Source organism: Pelodiscus sinensis, chromosome 20, assembly GCF_049634645.1.
Source record: "Pelodiscus sinensis isolate JC-2024 chromosome 20, ASM4963464v1, whole genome shotgun sequence".
NCBI classification, from domain to species: Eukaryota; Metazoa; Chordata; order Testudines; family Trionychidae; genus Pelodiscus; species Pelodiscus sinensis.
This window is the reverse complement of record NC_134730.1, coordinates 21676372-21698478: the sequence shown is the minus strand read 5'-3', so window position 1 is coordinate 21698478 and position 22107 is coordinate 21676372. Positions and strand designations below refer to the sequence as shown.

Sequence of the window (22107 nt, the reverse complement as noted above, 5' to 3'; positions counted from 1 at the left end):
GCCCGTTAATTCAAAATATAACGGGCTCGCTATTCTGACGTCCCTGTAAACCTCATTCCACAGGAGTAAGGGGTGTTTTGGAATAGCGGGTTATTTCAAAATTTGGCACTGTGTAGACAGCGCCAAATTATGAAATACACTATTTCAAAATAAGATTGAAATGAGATACACAATTTGCGTAGCTCAAATTGTGTATCTTATTTTGAGCTATGGTCAGTGTAAATGCACCCTCTCAGTGCAAAAGTGACCCTTCTCTTGACTCTGTGATAGAAATATTGGAAGGGAAGATGTATGAAATAGAACAGCAGGGATGCTACCCCAGGGGACAGAACCCTGACCCTGAATCACGCATGCGAGCTGCCCCACAGCACACAGAAGTAAGTGATAGAAATATTGGAAGGGAAGATGATTTGGGGAAGTGGAGGGAGAAGCTTTGTGGCCCATCTTAAAAGTGAGAAGCATTTGCCATTGTCTTGGGAACGAGAAAATAAGTAGATATCATAGGAACCGAAAATCCTTACCCAGTAGAAGAGATTGAACTGCATTCTTCAACATCTGATGCAGCAGTTACTTTGGCCAACCAAATTTAGAGGGTCACCTACCAGAGATGCATGCTGGGAAATGTTCTTTTAACAGCTTGAACCCACAAACAACCAGTCAGCAGTGGGCAGCCGGAAATGGAGACGTAGCTCCTCTGGAAAAGGTAGAATTACCTTTTGAAGAGGCAATACTAAGAGAGGAATACAGGTTATTCCAAATAGTAATAGAAAGGTAGCCGCGTTAGTCTGATCTTGCTAAAACAAAAGGAAAAACTATGTAGCACTTTAAAGACTAATAAGATGGTTTAATAGGTGAGGAGCTTTCGTGGGCCAGACCCACTTCCTCAGATCATATTTTGGAAGAGAATTGGCATGACCATATATATCAAAAGGAATACAATGAAAAAAGTGAACACATTATTAAACTGACAAATCAGATTTAGTATAGAAGATGAGGGTGAGGGAGAGGGAGGGAGGGAATAGCTATTTATGAGTTAATGAATAGCTAGGGGTGATAAGTGGGGAAGCTATCTTTGTAATCGTTACGGTTATTAGCATCTTTAAGGCCCATTCGTAAAGTGTCAAATTTAAGCATGAAAGAAAGTTCTGAAGTTTCCCTCTGTAATCTGGTGTTAAAGTCTCTTTGAAGTAAGATGTATGTAGTAAGGTTAAGACTATGTCCAGGTAGGTGGAAATTCCCAAGGCAGCGTGAAGCAGTGATGCCCATTTGATTGTTATGGACATCATGTTTCTATAATAAAAAGCCAGGCTAAAATCCTGACCCCATTTACGTCAATGGGAGTTTGCCATTGACTTCAGTGGTGTCAGGTGTTCATTGGGAGATTGTTTTGGACCTCTGCAATGCAAAGTTCCAACACCTAAGGCAAGATTATCCCCCAGACTCAGGTGCGGTGATGGGCCAGGGAGACTAAATAGAACTAAGGATAAACCATTTTAGCTAGCATGTATATATGGCTCGTTTGCTCCGAATACTGTCTGAGTGGAGAGGAGACCAGACCACATTGTCTCTTCCAAACACCCCTGAAATTTGGGTAGCCTCAAGTCCAAACATTACAACTCAGTCCCATCTCTGAGACTGAGCTGAAGCAGTTTAAATGCATAGGGGGGAAAAACACCATAGTGAGAAAGTCACGCAGGCGTCCTGGGTCTAAGACACCCCATGGGGCTTCCTTTGCAGAGAATCACATTAGTTATTCTCTTTCATGCCCCCAAGCACACTCAGTATGATGCTCACTCTATGGCAGAGAGGAACCTCATTGGCATTTAAAGGATCAGACCCCTGGCAACTCCCGACTGCAGAACTATAGGGGCAGAGAGATGATTTCCCTGGCTGAAATTTTTTATTTCTTTAATTATGAAAAAGTTAGGGGCTCGTGCAAACCTCTTACTAGGGGAGACATTCTAATTCACTGATTAGTCCCTACTAAAATCCCTTGGGTTTCTTGCATGTGTAAAGGTGGCTTATGAGGGGTGCAGAACCTGGCTCAGTGTTCCCATTACTTTATGCACAGGCTGAATTGGGGCCTTTATCACTTGGGAAAACCTCCAGTGTCAATGACAGACGGGCACAAGTCTAGACAATGAATTTTCCAGGCAGAAAAGAGTGCAGCTTTTGGTCCTGAGATCTCTCATTTAGCATATTCTCAGGGGGGGAAAAAAACATCATTGTGAGTCTCACAGACACAGCTGTTAAAGCACCACTAATTAAACCCCCTGTGCTTCCCAACAGGTCCTCATTAATAGTATGTTTATATTTCATGTGTTATTGATTTTTAAATGTGGGTACTTGCCAACTGGAGATTGCTAGAACCACTTAATGAGGGTTTCTATTCGAAAGCCTGCTGGAGAATGCACCGTTTTCCTTTTGTTAACTGCTCTTCCGGAAATCAGTCGTGTCACTGCTGTCCTAAGCTGTTCGCACAATGCACAACCAGGGAGTGAATTGGACTAGAATCGCCATGAGGCTCCATTTCAATGGGTGGGATAGAAAACTCCCCATTTGGAAAGGAACTTTATACCTCTGGCATTTTAGCCCATCAAGCTTGTCACCCAGGACTGAATTGAAAATCCAAGATTTTCAAAGTGCCCAGGGACTTTAGGCGCACAGGTCTCAGTGACATTCGATGGCACATGTGTTCCTAAATCTGCTTGGGGCAATTTTCCTGAGCTTTCACTACCTGTGTCAATTGAGCCCCAAAGAACGGCCACGAAGTTCAGACTGTTCTACTGTAGCATTTTGACCTGTAAGGGTGCATCTAGACTGGCAAGATTTGGCTCAAAAGCATTTGCTTTTGCACAAAAACTTGCCACCTGTCTACACTGGCCGCGAGTATTTGCGCAAGAACACTGACTTTGTACTGTACAAAATCAGTGGTTCTAGCGCAAATACTTTGACGCTCCCGCTCAGGGATAAGCCCTCTTGTGCAAGAGGGCCAGTGTAGACAGCCACATTAATTTCTTGCACAAGAAAGCCCGATGGCTAAAATGGCCATCGGAGCTTTCTTGCACAAGAGAGCATCTACACTGGCACGGATGCTTTTGCGCAAAAGCACATCTTTTGTGCAAAGGCACATGCCAGTATAGACGCTCTCTTGTGCAAATACTTTTAATGGAAAAACTTTTCCGTTAAAAGTATTTGTGCAAAATCATGCCAGTCTAGACGCAGCCTAATTGTGTGTTCCATGCAATAGGCCAGGCAGGGGAGGCCAACAGCCCTTCTGGGCCCCTACACAAGTTGTGGGGGGCCACAGTCTGTCTCCCTGGAAAGGGCTTGGTCTAGGTAGCAGGGGGTGGCTGCAGCTAGGCAGCCCTCTGTGCCCCTGGAGAGTGCCGCATTTCCCCCAGGCAGCCCTGAGTGCTGTCCGGAACACATCATGCAGCACTCCAGCAATAATTTAAAGGGCCCAGGGCTCCGGCCACTGCCGCAGTAGTACAGCAGCAGTCAAGTGCTCCAGGCCCTTTTGTATCACCAGGTGCCAAGGCAGTGGCACCCTTGGCTCCCCTCCCCCTGTCTCTCCAGCAGACCTGATTACGTGTGGCCTCAAATAAAAAACCAGTCCCTGAAAACATCAGAAGCTGCGTGGCTAAGCTCCACGTCTGCCTCCACCTTTTGAAAGTGAATCCAGTTCTGTAAAATGGCCTGGAGCAAACCCTATACCCAGAGCCCACTAAACTCTGGCCCCCTGAAAACTGGGAGGCAGGTTTCGCACCTTGAACCAAACTCAGCGTATAACTTTTTTTTCTTAAAACTTGCGATAGCATCTGGGCAGGTGGGAAAGGTAGGGTTGCCCCCTTCATGGTACCAAAAAAAGCCAGGCTATCTGGGACGACCCTGAGCCTATAAAACTAGACACCTGGCAGCAAATCTGTATGAGAGCGTCTACACAGCAGTGTTATTTTGGAATAATGGCCATTTCTCTGAAATAATAATGCGAGGGTCTACGCAGCAATTCAGTTTTTTCCAAATAAATTCGAAATAACGGAAGGCTGATTCCATCTTCTGTAACCCTCATTCCACAAGGAAGAGCACCTCTTCCGAAACCACTATTTTGAAAGAGTGGTAGTGTGGACGCTCCACTGTTGCTATTTTGAAATAGTTCCTCCCCAAAGCCATTTAAAGTAATTACTCCCTAGTGCTTCCTGGGGCTCTAAATCGAGGTAGCACATCCACATTAGGGGCGCCTGCCTTGGACTAATTCTGAGGCTTCCCTGTAGTGTAGATGCACTATTTTGAAATAAGCTATTTCGGAGTATTTCTTCTAGAATAGTGTATTCCAAAATAAGTGTGCAGCATAGCCGTACCCTGAGGGGGCTCATGGTACAACTCCCTCAAAAGAGGGACAACCCAGGGAAGACATGGACAGGCAGCAACACTAAAATGTTACGTCTGGAGGCTGCCCCTTAAGCAGAAGGCAGGCAGCTTGCCTGTATAAATAGGGGGTCTGAAGGCCAATCCCAGGACACAGCCCTCTAGCTGTACTTCACCCTTTCTGGGGCACGGGGGTGTGTGCATGTGTGTGCATAGAGCAAGAAGGGAAGTAGTTCCAAGGTCAGACACCGCTATACCTTACAAAAAAGAGGGGAGGCAGTGATTCAGGCTGTGCAGAAAGTCTCAGTTCCTACCCTCTGTTTGATTAGGGGTCAAGAGTTTCTGCTGGGTATTTCAATAAAATAAACAAAGCCACCCATCTTCTTTCTGCAAAGGGCTCAAACTGGTGGTGCTTGCAAATTGTTCCTCCCCAGCAACCCACTCCTCCGGACTCCCACTTCTAGCCTGAGCACCACCCTCCCATTAGCCAGAGTGCCTCCTTTTAGAGACGCTCCCCCAGACCTGACAATTTGCACGAGGGTCGAGGGCGTGGTGGAGAGGTTTCTGCTCTCAGGAGTTCTTTAAAACCTTCCTGACTGGTTGGGTGAACTTGACCTAGAATGCTCATGATTTCAGCCTCGCATAAGACCTCAGCCTCAGGAGCAGATTTGCCCTTCTTCACGTATGAGGCGTTTCCTGCGTTGTTCAGATAAGCCCTCTCCAACTGATGAAGGCAGCAAGTGCTGAATGAATCCAAGAACTGGAAGCAGCCTTGAAAAGTCATCAGGTCCAGTCTCCTGCACTCACAGCAGGACCAAGCACCATCTGAACATCCCTGACAGATATCTGTCCGACTTGTTCTTAAAAATCTCTAATGCTGGAGATTCCACAACATACCTAAGCCACTTATTTCAGTACTTAACCACCCAGATAGTTCAGAAGTTTTTCCTAATGTCCACCCTAAACCTTCCTTGCTGCAGTTAAACCCATTGTTTCTTATCCTATCATCAGAGGAGAACAATTTTCTCCCTCGTCCTTGTAACGACCTTTTAGGTACAAGCAAGTAATCATGTCCCCCCTCAGTCTTTTTTCCAGACTAAACAAACCCAATTATTTCAATCTTCTCTCCTTGGTCATATTTTCTAGACCTTTAATCATTTTTGTTTCTTTTCTCTGGACCTTCTCCAATTTGTCCACATCTTTCCTGAAACGTGGCACAACAGAGTTGAAGCCTAATCAGTGCATAACAATTACCTTAGGTGTTTTCTTACAACACTCCGGTTAATATATCCGAGAATGTTTGCCTTTTTTGCAACCATGTCACATTGTCGACTCATCTTTAGCTTGAGGTCTACTATGGCCCCCTAGATCCCTTCTACTGTACTCCTTCCTAGACAGTGATTTCCCATTTTGTAGATACGCAAGTGATTGTGCCTTCTGAAGTGGAGCACTTTGCATTTGTCCTTATTGAATTTCTTCCTATTTACCTTCAGCCATTTCTGCAGTTTATTCAGATCATTTTGAAGTTTGACCCTGTCCTCCAAAGCACTTGCAACCCCTCCCAGCATGGTGGGATCTGAAAACTTTAAGCGTATTCTATGAGAACAACTTTAAAAAAAAACATGAGTAGTCCTGTGGCAGCTTAGCGTATGTCTGCACTGCATTCCTCTTTCGAGAGAAGAATGCAAAGGCAGGTGAGCGAAATTGCAAATGAAGCGTGGATTTGAATTTTCCGTGCTTCATTTGCATAATCGCGGCCAGCCACTTTTTCAAAATAGCGTTTTTATCTCGAAATAGGGTATTCGAAAAAGTGGCCGGCCATGATTATGCAAATGAAGCACGGGAAATTCAAATCCACGCTTCATTTGCAATTTCACTCACCTGCATTTGCATTCCTCTCTCGAAAGGGGAATCCAGTGCAGACATACTCTAAGCTGCCACAGGACTACTCATGTTTGTAACTTTAAAAACAACTTTAGAAAAAACCAGACTAACACAGCTATCCCTCTGAGACTCTATGAGAGAAGACACCCCGATCCTTGGCAGAGGGAGCACATGCCAACTGCAGCTGGAAGAAATAAGTTAACAAGAGGGCAGATCTGGCAGGCTACAATTAGACCAAAGCAGGCTCACTCGCAGTTGCTTCCTCAGCAACTGAAAGCTTGGTTTGTGTGCAGTAGTTGTGCCTGCCAGTGCCCACACAGGTCAACTTTTGCACGCTCGACTTGCAAAGAACCTGTGGAGTTTCCAGTATCTAGCAAGTAAATTGAAAAATGCAGCTCATAAAATCGACTGATGTCTAGTGAAATTTAACAAGAGACCACTTCAAAAGAAAAGGCATTTAATTTTTAATGCATCCTTTTTTCTGTCTTAGAGCCTGCTCCCTTCAGGCTTTTCTGCTTTCATGAAAACGCATGGCCGTCATTAAGAAAACAGAAATGGAACCTGCTGTAATGTGTCTCTCCGTGTCTGACACGTCATTCCATTTTTATGCCTCAAAAGATATAGTGTAGTTCAGCCATCTGAAACATAAATTTCTTCAGCTAGGAGGCGATTGTGTAGGAACGGCCATCCCTGGCAAGGTCCACAATGGGAATAATAAAGCCTTGCCCGGCTCTTGTGAAACTGACAGCTTCATTACCTTTGATACAGAGACTTGGAGAGCTAATGGGATTCCGCTGTCGAGTGCCAAAACCCACTGGCAATTTGCTAATGTGTAGCGCCTCATGTCTGAGGATCCCAAAGTGCTTTGCAAGCATTAATTACATTCCCCATCCTGTGAGAGAAGGAAATTTACTGCCCCCATTCCACAGATGGGGAAAGAGAAAAACTAAGTGACTGACCCTAAGCCACAGTGGGAGGCTGAGACAGAGCCAGCCACCGAAGAAACCAGATCTCCCACGGCCTACACCTGCTGGGAGACATCTTGGCCTTCATTTTCAGAGGTGTTGAAAACCTGCCTCACCCACTGACTTAATCGGGAGTTGTTGATGATCATACCCAGCAGACAGGCTATGGGTCTCACAGAATGCATACCCACCTTCACCCATTTGGTATGGGCCCTCCAGCTGGACGTGAGAGGCGCCTTGTTGTGTGTGGCACCACTGCCTATGCTGTATCTCTTCTGTGGTGAGATAAGAGGATTCAGTCTCCAGGGCTATCAAGCCAGCACTCTTACTTAACCTGACATTTTCTTTAGGAAGATGGCTGGGTGCAGAGGGAGTGTCAGATCAAATTGGCACCTTCTCAAAAAAGTCATCATGAGATTGCACTGGGGGCTGGTAATCCCACTGCCTCTAACTGACTCATATGGCCCAGGAAGGGATACCAATTGCCAGACTATGCCTGATATTCACATCACAGCAGTTTTGGTTTCCTGACAGATTCCTTGTGCGTTTGGGGCATTCCTGACGGCTCAGCATAGGACTCCCCTTTGCTGGGTGTTACGGCTGAGCTGCTGGGTGGGTCTCAGGACTTTCTTGTACTCTTGAGCATTGTTCTTCTTCGACGTTGAAGTTTGGGGATTTTTAGCCTCTTAAATGAAGGGTGTCTGGCATCCAAAAGGTCCTTTATAGGAAAAGCAAATGCTCTTGGAGATAATGCTACAGAGAACTGGTCTTCACAGGCTCACTGCAGGCTGTTTTACATGGATGCAGATAGGGCCAGAATCACTAAAGCAGAGAGCCAACCAGAAAGATCCCTTCCACTCAGGGGCCTGTGCCCCAGAGAAATGTACCTGGTGGTACCCTTTACCTTCCTTTGGGCTTCCCTCCAGCAAATTCCCATTGAGGGATTTATAGGAACTAGCAGGAGCCAGTGAGGGTGAAGTCGTCTATTAGTGCAACACGTGCATCCTGTCTATGCCCCCTTCTAGGCCAGTGGTGACCCTACTTCGGGGGCTGCATGGGCCTTTCGTTTTCCAGTCCCCAAGAGGAAGTGAGGTTAAGACCATGTAGAGCACTACAACTGCCTCCCTGTTGGGTGTTTTGCTCTTCACACAACGCAGTAAGTGGGAAATACACGGGCCCCATAGAATCTGAGAAACTGTATTTACTGAACATACACAACACACATGGCTTCATTACATAAATACATCAATGCGCTAGATGACTTCCCGCTACTTCTAGAGCTGTGAGCACCACTCGAGAAGTCACAGACCCTTTAAAACACCGATCATCTGAAGAAGTGGGCTGTGTCCAGGGGCGGCCCATCCATGTAGGCGAACTAGGTGATCGCCTAGGGCGCCAAGTTAAATGGCGCGCCAAATTGTGGCACAATATCATTGAGGGGTTTGGCGGTGGGGGCACCCATTGCATGGTTCGCCTAGGGTGCCAGTTGCTGGCAGCTAGTCTAGGGCCGCCCCGGCTGTGTCCATGAAAGCTCATGATACCATCTATATGTTTTGTTAGTTTATAAAGTGCTACCAGACCATTTGTTGTTTTTTAAGTTTATCCCGTTCAGACTAACTCACCTACCCCTAGAAGCTTCCTTTCATGGCAGTTAGGTCCATCAATGACTATTACCCAGGATGGGTAGGAATGATGTCCCTGGCCTCTGATTGTCTGTAAATGGGTGACAGGAGAGGGATCACGTGATGATTACCTGTTGTGTTCCCTCCCTCTGGGGCACCTGGTATTGGCCATTGTCAGCAGACAGGATACTGGACTAGATGGATCTTTGGTCTGACCCAGTGTGGCCATTCTTATGTTCCTTGTTCCTAAATACTACACTTACCTGGACAAGGGTTTGTGCTGACAAAAGGCCATGCAAACCTACTGTGAATGTGAGTTACAACACATCTTCTCTTCCTTGTGGTCTATAGGCTCTCCAATACCGGACTGCAAGCCAGCATGTTGGAAGTGTTTCGCCTCCTCAAAATTTCCCCCACATTGCACATTCATTCAGTGAACCAAAAGCACTTTACTCACATCAGCAGTTCAAACCTCAGTGCACTGTATTAGCACGGCTAATGACAGGTCTCAGTAGCTGTGTGCCTGTACCAAAGGTAAATTATGAACACTCCAGAGATGTCTAACCCCAAATAGGGATTCACAGGCAGACGTTAGAAAACAAACAAAAACAAAGCAGAGGAGAGAGGGGAAGTTCACACAAGAAACTAGGCACACAAGAGCTAGTGATAGGAAACACGCCCATCTCCCATCTCCAAGCATCTGAGAAAGTGAGTTTTATCTCACAAAAACATGTGTCCTAATAAACCTTCTAGGCTATGTCTATACTGCGCTGTTTTGCCCAAGAAATATGCAAATGAGGCAAAGCATGGAATATTGCTATGCCTCATTTGCATAATTAACGAGCAGCTGCTTTTTGCACAATAGGCTTTTGCGCAAAAACCCCCTCTCGCGCAAGAGCCGTTCTTCCTGAAAAAACGTAGAACAGCTCTCGTGCAAGAGGGGGTTTGGCTCAAAAAGGAGCTGGGTAGACAGCTCCTTTGTGCACAAAAGCCTCTTGGGCAAAAAGCAGCCGCTCATTAATTATACAAATGAGGTGTGGCAATATTCCTCATTTGCATATTTCTTGCGCAAAACAGCGCAGTGTAGATGTAGACGTAGGTTTTCAGGTCACACCAGACTCCTGGTTGTTTTTGCTGAAACAGACTAACATGGCTACCTCTGGGTAGGAGTGGCCCTAGACTAGCTGCCAGCAACTGGCGCCCTAGGTGAACCATGCAGTCGGCGCCCCCACCTCCAAACCCCTCAACGATATTGCGCCACCATTTGGCGCCCCGTTTAACTTGGTGCCCCAGGCAACTGCCTAGTTCGCCTACATGGACGGGCTGCCCCTGCCTCTGAGAAACCAGTGATGGAAAAGACTTACTAGACAATTGTGTCCACGTGACAAGGTGCAACTCACTGCTGTGGCACCTCCTGCTGGTCACACTGGGAATTAGCGCCACTCAGCACTAGAGCGACCCCTTCTGGTCGGTCTCACCTGCTGTTACTATTAATGTTAATTGTTCTACCACTTTGCATTAGGACCCACAACCCTTCCAGACCACAGCGCCTTTCGCTTCGGGTACTGCCTGCCGCAGCACCCCCACGCTCTGGGTGTCCTCCCTCTCGTGGAACCTCCAGCCTCTTAGACCCATCTTGCCTCAGTGACCCACTGACAGTCATCATCTAGCACAGTGGTCACCAACCAGTAGATCAGGATCTACTGGTAGATTTTGGAGCCCTCACAGGGGATCCTGACTGGTTTGCCCAGGAAGCTCTCAAGTGCTGGCACTTCAGTTGCCCCTCTACCCACCGTCATGCTGCTCCTGCTCTCTGCCTTCAAGCTTCCCCCTGTGAGCCTCCTGCTTGCTGTGCAGGATGTGGGAGGGAGAAGGGGGGCGCTAATGTCAGTGTCCCTCCTCCCCCCACTCCTGTACCCTACTGCCACACAGAGAGAAGGGGATGGAGGGAGCTTGGCAAAGCAAATCGCTGTCACTCTCACACACTGTGTGTGTCTGTCACTCACCATCACGCACTGTCCTTCACTCTCAGCTCCCAACCCAACACATACTTGGGGGTTGCTGTTACTTTTACTGCTCACAAAGAGTATTATTTGTGGGTTTTGACTGGTCTGTGCGTTTCATAATTTTCATTTCTCTCTTACACTTAAATTTCATTCTTTGAGTAGTGAGTTCTAAAATACCTAACCTGCTGTGGCTGGAGTCATTATCCCCGTGGTAATTGCTGCTCCTGGAAGTGGCTGGCATGTCTCTGCAGCCCCTGAGAGAGGCAGAGCAGGGGGTGTCCACATGCTGTCTTTGCCTGCAGACACCACTCCTGCAGCTCCCAGTGGTTGATAACGGGGAACGGTGACCAGTAGAAGCTGTGGGCTCAGTGCCTGTAGATGAGGGGCAGCACATGGCTCCATGGAGCCATTGCTGTACATGCCAGCTGCTTTCAGAAGTGGTGCAGGGCCAGGGCAGGAATAAACCTGCCTTAACCCCACTGCTCCAGCACCCGAAGCCGTCTCAGGTAAACGGTGCCCAGCCAGAGCCTGCTTCCTGAAAGCCCTGCCACAGCCCTGAACCTCCTCCTGCCCCCAACCTCCTGCCCCAGACGTGAGTCCCCCTGCACCCAAACTCCTTCCCAGAGCTTGCACCCTGAACCCCCTCCTGGACCCCATTCCCCCACCCTTGTCTAAGCCCAGAGCCCCTCCCACACTCCAAACCCCTTGGCCCAAGACCAGAGCCTGCACCCCAAAATCCCTACCCCAGCCTGGTGAAAGTGAGTGAGGATGGACGGAGCAGGGGGAGGCCTCGGAGAAGGGGTAGAGCAGGAGCAGGGCCTCAAAGAAGCAGCAGGAAGGAAGTGGGACCAGGGTATTTGGGTGTGAGGTAGATCTCACGTTGCACTGAAATTGAAAAACTGATCTTGTGGTTAAAAAGGTTGGAGACCCCTGATCTAGCCCCTTACCTCAGGGCCAAACTGCAGTCTGAAATGGCCACTCATCATTGGCAAGGAGTGTGGACCGGCTGCCTTCTTCTATCCAGGCCGTCTCCCTAGTACCCTCAGGTCTTGCCTCAGGCCTTGCAGCCTGGGAGTGAGGTCAGGCCAGAGTTCCCCAGCTCTGCCTGCCTTTCCCCAGAACCACTGTCTCCGGAAGCCTCTCAGGTTGCTCTGGCTCCACAGCCAGGAGCAAGAGCAAGTGTTTTGTTCTCCTCGCTAGAGCCCCTTATTTATACAGCCCTCAGCTGGGCCCTAATGGGCTGTTAACTGCTGGCTCCCAAGCCCTCTCCCAGGGCTGGATTTAACCCTTCTAAGGCCAGTGCGGAGCAGATGCCCCGTGTCAGTCCACCATCGTGAAAAAGCAGGGGACAGAAGCTCAGTATTTCACCCTCATGCTTTGCATCACATACATAACAAGCATTTACTTCAGTCATCTCCATGGGCAAGCACCAGACGTTTCCTGTCCTGAACCAGAAATACATTAACTAGCTCATTGAACACTCCTGCTTTGTTATAGAAGTTCAGCACTGACATGTCTAAACTTGCCTCAACACCTCACCGTAAGTCTGGGTGCTTGATCTTACACACTGCTCAGGAGATCTCTTTTGTATCTGGTTTAAACGAAAACTCAGCTCTAACAATGGCATTAGGACCCGCGTTTCCATAACAGAAGGGTCAGTATTATTGTTTTCTGACTACCATGCTGGCACTCTTGTTTTTCACAGATGGGTACGGGAATGTTTTTGATGTTCCTGGACCTCAGTTTACTGGATTTCACTGCCAATGCAGACTAGCTCTGCACATCATCTTCCTCGCCATCAATGTCAGAGTCCTCAAACTCCAGTCCTGTAACCCATCAAGCACAGTTTGGAATTGCAGGGCTGGATCTCTTTAGGTCTGGCATGGCAGACAAACAAAAAGCCCCATCTCCAGGGTTTCTTTACAAACAAACTGCTGTTTCTAGGGGTATGTCTACACTACCCCGCTAGTTCGAACTAGGAGGGTAATGTAGGCATACCGCACTTGCAAATGAAGCCCGGGATTTGAATTTCCCGGGCTTCATTTGCATAAGCGGGGAGCCGCCATTTTTAAAACCCCGCTGGTTCGAACCCCGTGGAACGAGGTGTACCGGTAGTTCGGAATAGGAAGCCTAGTCCGAACTGCCTAGTTCGAGCCCCATGTAGCTGCGCTGCACGGGGTTCGAACCAGCGGGGTTTTAAAAATGGCGGCTCCCCGCTTATGCAAATGAAGCCCGGGAAATTCAAATCCCGGGCTTCATTTGCAAGTGCGGTATGCCTACATTACCCTCCTAGTTCGAACTAGCGGGGTAGTGTAGACATACCCTAGGGTGTTCTTTCCCTTGTAGTATACTGAGTGGAACTGGAGAAAGAGGGTCAGGTTTCAGGAGGGGTATCTGTCCTCTTAAAATCAGGAATAAGGGACCTTTCGGAAAAGGCTTTATTTTCCAAAAGATCCCTGTCTAGACTGGCACTTTTTTCCGGCAAAGCCCCGAGCCGGAAAAAAGCAGCAGCTATGTTCATGCAAATGCAGCAGGGAAAATGTAAATCCCCGCTGCATTTGCAATTCCGACTTGTCTAATCTGCATCCCTTTTCCGGAAAAGGGGTGCAGTGTAGACACAGCCCTGGAATTCTGGAATGCCTGTTGCTATTATATAAATCCATGGTATGCCCACATCTTGCATATTGTGTACAGATGTGGTCTCCTCATCTAAGAAAAGATACACTGGCATTAGAAAAGGTTCAGAGATAGGCAACTAAAATGAGTAGGGGTTTGGAATGGGTCCCATATGAGGAGAAATTAAAGAGACTAGGAATTTTCAGCTTGGAAAAGAAGAGAGTAAGGGAGGATATGATAGAGGTCTATAAAATCATGAGTGGTGTGGAGATAGTGAATAAAGACAAGTTATTTACTTGTTCCCATAATATAATAACTAGGGGCCACCAAATGAAATTAATGGGCAGCAGGTTTAAAACAAATAAAAGGAAGTTCTTCTTCACACAGTGCATAGTCAACCTGTGGAACTCCTTGCCTGAGGAGGTTGTGAAGGCTAGGACTATAACAGGCTTTAAAAGAGAACTAGATAAATTCATGGAGGCTAAGTCCATAAATGGCTATTAGCCAGTACTGGTAAGGAATGGTGTCCCTAGCTTATGTTTGTTAGAGGGTGGAGATGGATGATGGGAGAGAGATCGCTTGATCATTACCTGTTCAATTCACTCCCTCTGGGGCACCTGGCATTGGCCACTGTCGGCAGACAGGGTACTGGGCTGGATGGACCTTTGCTCTGACCCAGGATGGCCATTCTTATGACATGCAGAGGCTGCACAGGGTGTTCAGAAAAAAATCTCTTTCCTTCCATTCTGTCTGCCTGCTGCAACATTTAATTCCTCTGAAACAACACCCAGATTGTTCTTCTAACAAGACTTCTGAGAAACGTCTCTGCTGCTCCTGTTCCACAGCCAAGCCCCAGGCCCAAAGACCATTGCACATACCTGTCTGTGGGTTGGTGGTTTTCAAACTACAGGTTGTGTCCCAGTACTGGGTCTCGCTCGCTGCTGAAAGGCACCGTTGGCACTGCAGACTGTGCTGCACTCTGGAAGCTGCCAGCAGCAGGTCCAGCTCTTAGGTAGGGAAGGCAGAAGAGTGCACAGGGCTCCACGCACTGCTCCTGCCCTGAGCACTAGCTCCATACTCCCATTGGCTGGGAACCTGCTGCTGGATGCTTTTGGTCTGCAGTGCCAGGACAGGCAGGAAGCTGCCTTAGCACCCCTGCTGTACTGCTGACTGAGAGCCACTCACGGTAAACCCCTCCTGCCCTAGTCCTGACACACCCCCCCCCCAAGCTGACGCTCTCATCCTCAACTCCACCCCGGAGCCCACACGTTAGTCAAATGATGTTGGGTCGTGAGCTTCAACAATTTTCTTCAACTGGGTCATGAGAAAAAAAGTTTGAAAACTACTGGTCTAGGTGACATTTTCAATTATTCCTTCCGCAATCTTTCCCTCTTCTGAAGGAAGGCAGCTGCTTAAATACCCCCCGCCTTTCCCCCAGCATTCCTTGCAAGGCCAGCTGACAAGTCCAAGCAACACTGATATGACAATTTCCAGAAGTTTATCTGTACATTATAGGTCCCCCCGAGTAGTAAAGTGCTTCATGTAGCTAACTTCACATACAAGAATGATTCATGCACCAAAAATTAGCATATACAGATTCAGCAGATTGTAACTGTAAAATTGATATGTGGCATGACTGTTTTGCATAAAGCATCTTTGGGTTATGCATATTCATAAACCAATTTTCATAAGGCATGGGGGGGCGTGACAATATTACTGTTTAGGTGTATCACCCCACTCATAGATCAGGATCCCATTGTGCTAGGCACTGCACCAGCACAGAGCAAGGGCTGTTCCTTCCAGTGTGCTCTGTAAGCTGAGCGCTTGGGCAGCCACCCACGGGAGATTCAGATGCCATTCAGCTGAGTAACAGCGTGCCCACAGCCGGCAGCATGTGTTTCTTTTGGTGATGCACATACCTTGGTGCACATAACAAAATTTATTCCACATATGGATGGAACAATTTAGATAGACCATTGGTCCCTTCCCCTAATGCAGCAGTCCCCAACATAGTGCCCACAGGGGCATTTATGTGCGCCTGCCTAGTGACCAGGGCCAGCCCGAGCAATTCTTGCACCCCGGTGCCATCCCCGGGCGTGCGGCACATGTACGGTGCCGTTTCCGCTCGGCCCAGCAGCTCCAAAAGGTTGGGGACCACTGCCCTGATTAGTTTACAATGATTTAACAGGCCACCATGCAGCTTTATTGCAAGAATTAATTAATTAATGCTTATTAAGTATTGTGAAATAGGTGGATGAGTGGTTTATTAACAATCACTATTATTATCCATTCCCCCTGTAACAGAGTTCTCCGTTACAATGCTTTTTTTTTTTCATAACATTTTTTTCTCTCCCCCCCATCCCCACCCTTCATTTTGTCCTGGACACGTTCACCAGATTGGTCACTGCTGACTCAAACAGACGCTGTTTTACCTTTGTTTTGACAGCGTGACATGGTGTTCATAAAACATGTTTTTGACAGTCTCTTGACATGGCAACATGGTCTCTACAGATTTCCACTGACATTTTTAACTTCCGTTTTGACATGCCACCATTGTCACCCTCCTCCGCTTGACATGGTGATCAGAACGTCATCTCCACAGTGGCCTTGGTCCCTTTGCACTGACACCCTCGTGGAATGTTCTGGAAAGTCTCCAATGGAATGGTACAGGACGGTTCCTCCTGGCTACCTTCGGAGATTCTGGGCCAACTTCAGTGGGGCCGGGTGTCAGGGCTGCACCTGCTCAAGGGGGAGTTTGCAATCTTAGAGGGATGCATCTCCAGCTAAATATAGCCACAGAGACAGTGTGGTCCAGGGGGAGCTGTGTTCCCTCTAAACTACGCAGTAGCACAGCTTCAAGGGTGATGAATCAGCCACGCCCAGTCAGTCAGCTCCAGGCAGGGAGCCCTGAGCCTCTGACTGGGCGGGGCTGATGAATCCAATTTGCCCCACAGTTTAGAGGGAACACTGCTGGGGAGGTTATTGGACTGGCTCGGAGACCTGGGTGCTATTCCCAACTCTGCCACTGATCTGCACTCAAAGGGCAAGACACAAAGGGCAGCTTGGTTCCACCTGAGCTCCTGGGCCAGGCTTTTATACTTCCTTCCCCGCCTCCTGACCTCCATCAAGGTGATGGGGTTGGACAGGGCTCTGCCCACCAGGGCTTCCTTCCACTGCGCCTCACTGCAAGGCCCCATTACGTAAGTAGCTGAACCCTTCGCAATCTTTAATGCATGTATCCTCCCAATACCCCGGTGAGGTAAGGTAGTGCTTACTGAGGAGGGACTGAAGCACAGAGATGCTACGGATATGTCTATACAGCAGCGTTATTTCGGAATTACTGACGTTATTCTGAAATAACAAAGAGCGCCTCTACATGGCAAGCCATTATTTCAAAATAATGTCGAGATGGAGGACTTCTTACACCGACTCCTGCAACCCTCATTTCACAAGAGGTGAGGGAAGTCAAAGGAAAAGTGTTCTTCCTTCGACTTCCTGCTGTGTACAGAGCGCCAAAAGCCGAGTTAAGAACATAAGAATGGCCATCCTGGGTCAGACCAAAGATCCATCCAGCCCAGTATCCTGTCTGCCGACAGTGGCCAATGCCAGATGTTCCAGAGGGAGTGAATTGAACAGGTAATGTTCAAGCGAGCTCTCTCCTGCCACCCATCTCCACCCTCTGACAAACAGAGACTAGGGACACCATTCCTTACCCATCCTGGCTAATAGCCATTTATGGACTTAACCTCCATGAATTTATCTAGTTCTCTTTTAAAGCCTGTTATAGTCCTAGCCTTCACAACCTCCTCAGGCAAGGAGTTCCACAGATTGACTATGCACTGTGTGAAGAATAACTTAAGCTATTTCAACTTCAGCTACGCAATTGATGTAGCTGGAGTTGCGTAGCTTAATTTTACTTTTGCCCTGCTGTGTTGATATACCCTAAATGACTTGCTCAAAATCACACAGGAAATCTTATCTCAGATTAATCAATTTCAGAACTGAGACTTGAAATCAGATTTCTTATGTCCTAGGATGGTGGACAATTCTTCCACTTTATGGAGAAAATTGGTCCCAAATCTGACTGGGGACCAATTCATATATACAAATAAATAATAGTTATAAACAAATTTCCTGATTTATGTTTCTCCTAATGCCTTAAGAGCTCTTTCTATTTATGTGTATGTTTTTATTTTTACTCTTTTTATTCTTCTGTTTTTGCATTGGAGGCAACTTGGCTAGTGAAACTAGACGCCAATGTTCATTCACTTTCATTTTCCATCTGGAGTCAGTGTAAACTGACAATTTTCATGCACTAGCCCAAATCTGTTGCTGTTTTTATCGTTTAGCTTTCCAGCATTGCAGAGGAATTTTTAAATCCCTTAAGTCTGACTGTTTGCATGTAAAATAGATGTCACCATTTCTAACCTGTGCGGATTTGCAAAATGTCTTTTTTTAAAAAGACACACACATTTGGAAACTAAGGGCCTGATCCAAAGACCACTGAAGTTAAATAGAAGGACAGCTAATGGATACAATCCAAAACTACTTGACAGTGTCTCTTTAAATACATTTGAAAAAGAAAAAGAAAATCCAATTAGTTTAATAGGGTCCAGGTTCCCTGGTCTAAAACATTAAATGAAACTTTTCAGCCAGACAGACAAATTGAAGACCTCATCATAGCCAAGTGTAACTTGAAACTCCTGAAATATTAAAACCCACAAAATTAGGATAGATAAGAGATTTGCAAACTCAGCCTTAACAATTTAAGTATTGCTGGACCCGCTGTAATAAAACTGAACAACAGATCTATTTGAAGTGAACATGGATGGATGAAGTTTATGGATGCTACTCTGGATGCTAATCTTCACTAGCCCTCTGAAAATATACCTTGTGGTAAGTGCTTTGATCTAAGCCAGTCTTTTGCCAAACTTTGTTAAAGTTCATCCATTTTGCTTCCTTACACAATACAGCATCCTGGATTATGAACTGCACAGATGTAGCCCCAAGAGATTCCCCACAAGGGTTTATTCTAGACCAGTGGTCCCCAACCTTTCAAGGTTGCCGGGCGCCAGGGGGCGGGGCCGTTCGCCCGCCAGGCGCCAGGGGGCGGGGCCGTTCGACCGTTGGGCGCCAGGGGGCGGGGACACTTGCGCCCCGGGGGAGGCCCCCCCCATAGCCACATGCCCGGGGACGGCCCCCCCCATAGCCGCATGCCCGGGGCCGGCGCTCCCCCCGCCATGCGCCGCGCGCCCGGGGCCGGCGCTCCCCCCGCCATGCGCCGCGTGCCCGGGGCCGGCGTTCCCCCCACCATGCGCCCGGGGCCAGGCCAGCCCCGAGCACCTGGCAGGCGCATGGAAATGCCCCTGCGGGCGCCATGGCACCCGCAGGCACCGTGTTGGGGACCACGGTTCTAGACCATTCTAGTAGGGTAGGGTTCCAAACCCTGCTCCTCTCCACACACACAGATTTGCCACAGAATGGAGATCAAGGGCTCCCAGAGAGGCCAGGGTTGTCTGCACAGAGACCCTGGACCCTGGACCCTCATCTTGTTTCCAGGATCTTCTAGTCCAGTGTTTCTCAAACTGTGCTCCGCGGAGCCCCAGGGCATCTCCAGGGGCTCCGCAAGGTTGACAAACTGGACAAACTAGAAACATTGATAAGTACAACACGTACAAGCAGTGGACCGCTGGGGCTCCGCATAAATTTTTACGCATGTAAAGGGCTCCAGAGCTCCAAAAGTTTGAGAACTGCTGTTCTAGTCTCCCTCAGCTCCATAGTAGCCCCATATCTTTGGACATCCCTGCTGGCATCTCCCCCACTTCTGTAGTCCACTGTCATATGATACACAGTAAGTACAAACCAGAGTTGCTACTACAGGCTCCACCTGGATTAAATTAGGTAGAGATTCTCCCTCAGCGTTCTTTGTTGAAAATAGTTTTATGCTACAAAAACATTTGTGGAAAAAATGAAAATATGTGTCCATTTTTTGTGGCAATAACGTGGTGGAGGTGTTGTTCTACAGGTGTTCTTTTTGACAAGGAAAAGTTTTTGTTCCAAAAATACTGGCAAACTCTACTTATCTACCTCCAACAGGATGCTGCAAAGCTTAACTAATATAGAGCATTTGTACCGTGCTTGGAATTTTGCTGTTTGACGGGTGTGACGTAGTGGGGGTACCTGGCTGGTTTCTATGCTGCTGGCTCTGGGGTAACCCCCACTGGCTGCCGTGGGTACCACGACCCAGCAAAACAGGATGAGTCACTATGCAAACCAGTGGCCAGACACCCCCCATGGAGAGGAACAAAGGAAGGTGGAAAGCTGCCCTGGCTGGGGGGCAGGGCGGGAAGAGAGTGAGTGAGTTGCTGGCTGGAAGCATGGAGGAGACAGCCTAGGGAAAGGGACTGGAGTTTAGGGGCCCAGTCTCCCCCATCTCAAGGGGGCCTGAGGCATCCTAGCCCAGCTCTGTGACCAGATTACATCTATGCTGTGCTGTATCCTGGAGAGGCAATAAACTTCCTCTATTACACCGGCTGGTGCAGTCTGTTTGTGCCATTTCGGGGTGCAGGAGACGGGGACCCCCAACGCACCGTCACAACGGGTCCCCAGGGTTCCTTCCCTGCAACATTCCCCCTGCCACCACAATCCCACCAGGCTCTCGGTGGGGCACCAACACTCAGCCAGGCCTCTGCTTTGTGATGTCCAAGCAGTGTTCTCACACCAGTTCAAGTCCTCTGAGGCTCAGCCCTCTGGCTGGGCCCTGGATAATCCACCCTGTCCACAACTGTAAAAAAAATAGAACAAAAGGGAAAGTAACACAAATGAAACATCCCAACTCTGGGTTAAGATTCAGTTTCTTCAGGCTGATTTCTCATCACGCTGTGGCCCTAAATTGAATTTACAGGTGAAAAGAGAGGTAAAGTTCCCTCTCAAGACAAGGAAATACAACAAAGGGATAGAGAATAAGACAGAGAATATCTCATTGCCTTTGTATAACTCCATGCTTCGCCCACATCTTGAATACTGCCTACAGATGTGGTCGCCTCATCTCAAAAAAGATATTTTAGCATTGGAAAAAGTTCAGAAAAGGGCAACAAAAATGATTAGAGGTTTGGAACTGCTGCCATATGAAGAGAGATTAAAAAGACGTGGACTTTTTGTCTTGTTAGAAAAGAGGAGACTAAGGCGGGATATGATGGAGGTCTATAAAATCATGACTGGTGTGGAGAAAGTGAGTAAGGAAAAGTTATTTACTTGTTCCCATAATATAAGAAATTAATAGGTCACAGGTTTAAAACGAACAAAAGGAAGTATTTTTTGATGCAATGCACAGTCAACCTGTGGAACTCCTTGCCAGAGGATGTTGTGAAGACCAGGACTTTAACAGGATTCAAAAATGAACTATATAAATTCATGGAGGATAGGCCCATCAATGCTTATTAGCCAGGATGGGCAGGAATGCTGACTGTAGTCTTTTTTGGCAGAGCCTGGGAATGGGTGACCAGGGAGGGATCACTTGATGGTTATCAGTTCTGCTTATTTCCTCTGGGGCACCTGGCATTGGCCACTGTCAGAAGGCAGGATCCTGCACTAGACAGACCTTTGTTCTGATCCAGTATGGCCCTTTGTATGTTCTTATTCTTATGTAACATCTAGCTAACTGGCTGGCCAGCTCACCCAGTTATCAGAGGAGTTTCTGTCTTCTCCTGGCCCTCTCTTCAGGAGCAGAGGGCTGAAGGTCTGCTCTCTTCCATGGACTGCCCTCACCTGAGCTGTGTTTCTCCCTTTGAAGCTCCTCCATCCAATTCTGACACCTCTCAGATGTGAGGGAGCAGGCCACCTGAAACCATATTAGCTCATTCACCTGTGCTGCCCGGGATGGGGTTGTATACCCCATCACAGAGGGGAAAGTACCATAATGGCCAGCTATAGCTTTAGGACAGTGATGTGTTTAAGACCAAATCATTCTGCTTTTCTAGGCTCGTTCTACTTCTCTTCTCTGCAAGAAGCCAACTGTGGCTCTTTACTCTATTTTCAAGACCACAACCAAGGCCGGCTAAAAACCTACCACACACGCGCACTGGTAGAAGACAAAGCGCGATGCGACAGAGCGGAGCACAAGGGCCAGGTACCGCCCCACCTCCATGAAACAAGCATTGATGGCCTGCTGACAAACCCGGCTTCAGTCACCTATTTGCCAGATATGCACAGCAGCATACCAGCAGCTACTGAGCCGGTCACACGCTAGCTCTTTTAGTTACGGTCCTTTGGGAGGCGAGCCTGGAAAAAGAGAAAAACTGTTGGGCTGTGGAAAATGCTTTTCCCCTCAGCGTTGTATTTAATTTGTATCCTTCCCCACTCCAGCCCTAAGTAGGCGCTTGCTGACGGGTGAAGAGATTCTCTTTCAGTGGTGCTGCAGACATTCCTTGGTCAGACTCGTGGCTGATTGTTAATTTTGGCTGATGAATACCTAAACCAAGTGTTCACAGATAGCATGAAAGGTTTTCAGTAGTCCTGGTCTGTAGATAGTGGGCACCGTGGTTCCATGGCCCTGGGGTATAGACAGGTGGGATTCATAGGTGGGTTAAAAGGAAGTATTTCTTCATGCAATACACAGTCAACCTGTGGAACTCCTTGCCAGAGGAT

General features: G+C 47.8%; 1 long non-coding RNA gene across 4 annotated transcripts in view; it reads right to left on the bottom strand.

Annotated features, from left to right (window-relative positions):
* Positions 1 to 22107, bottom strand: part of LOC142819127 (uncharacterized) — a 98178-nt gene that overhangs the window by 39386 nt on the left and 36685 nt on the right. The gene's annotated exons all lie outside the window — the stretch shown is intronic.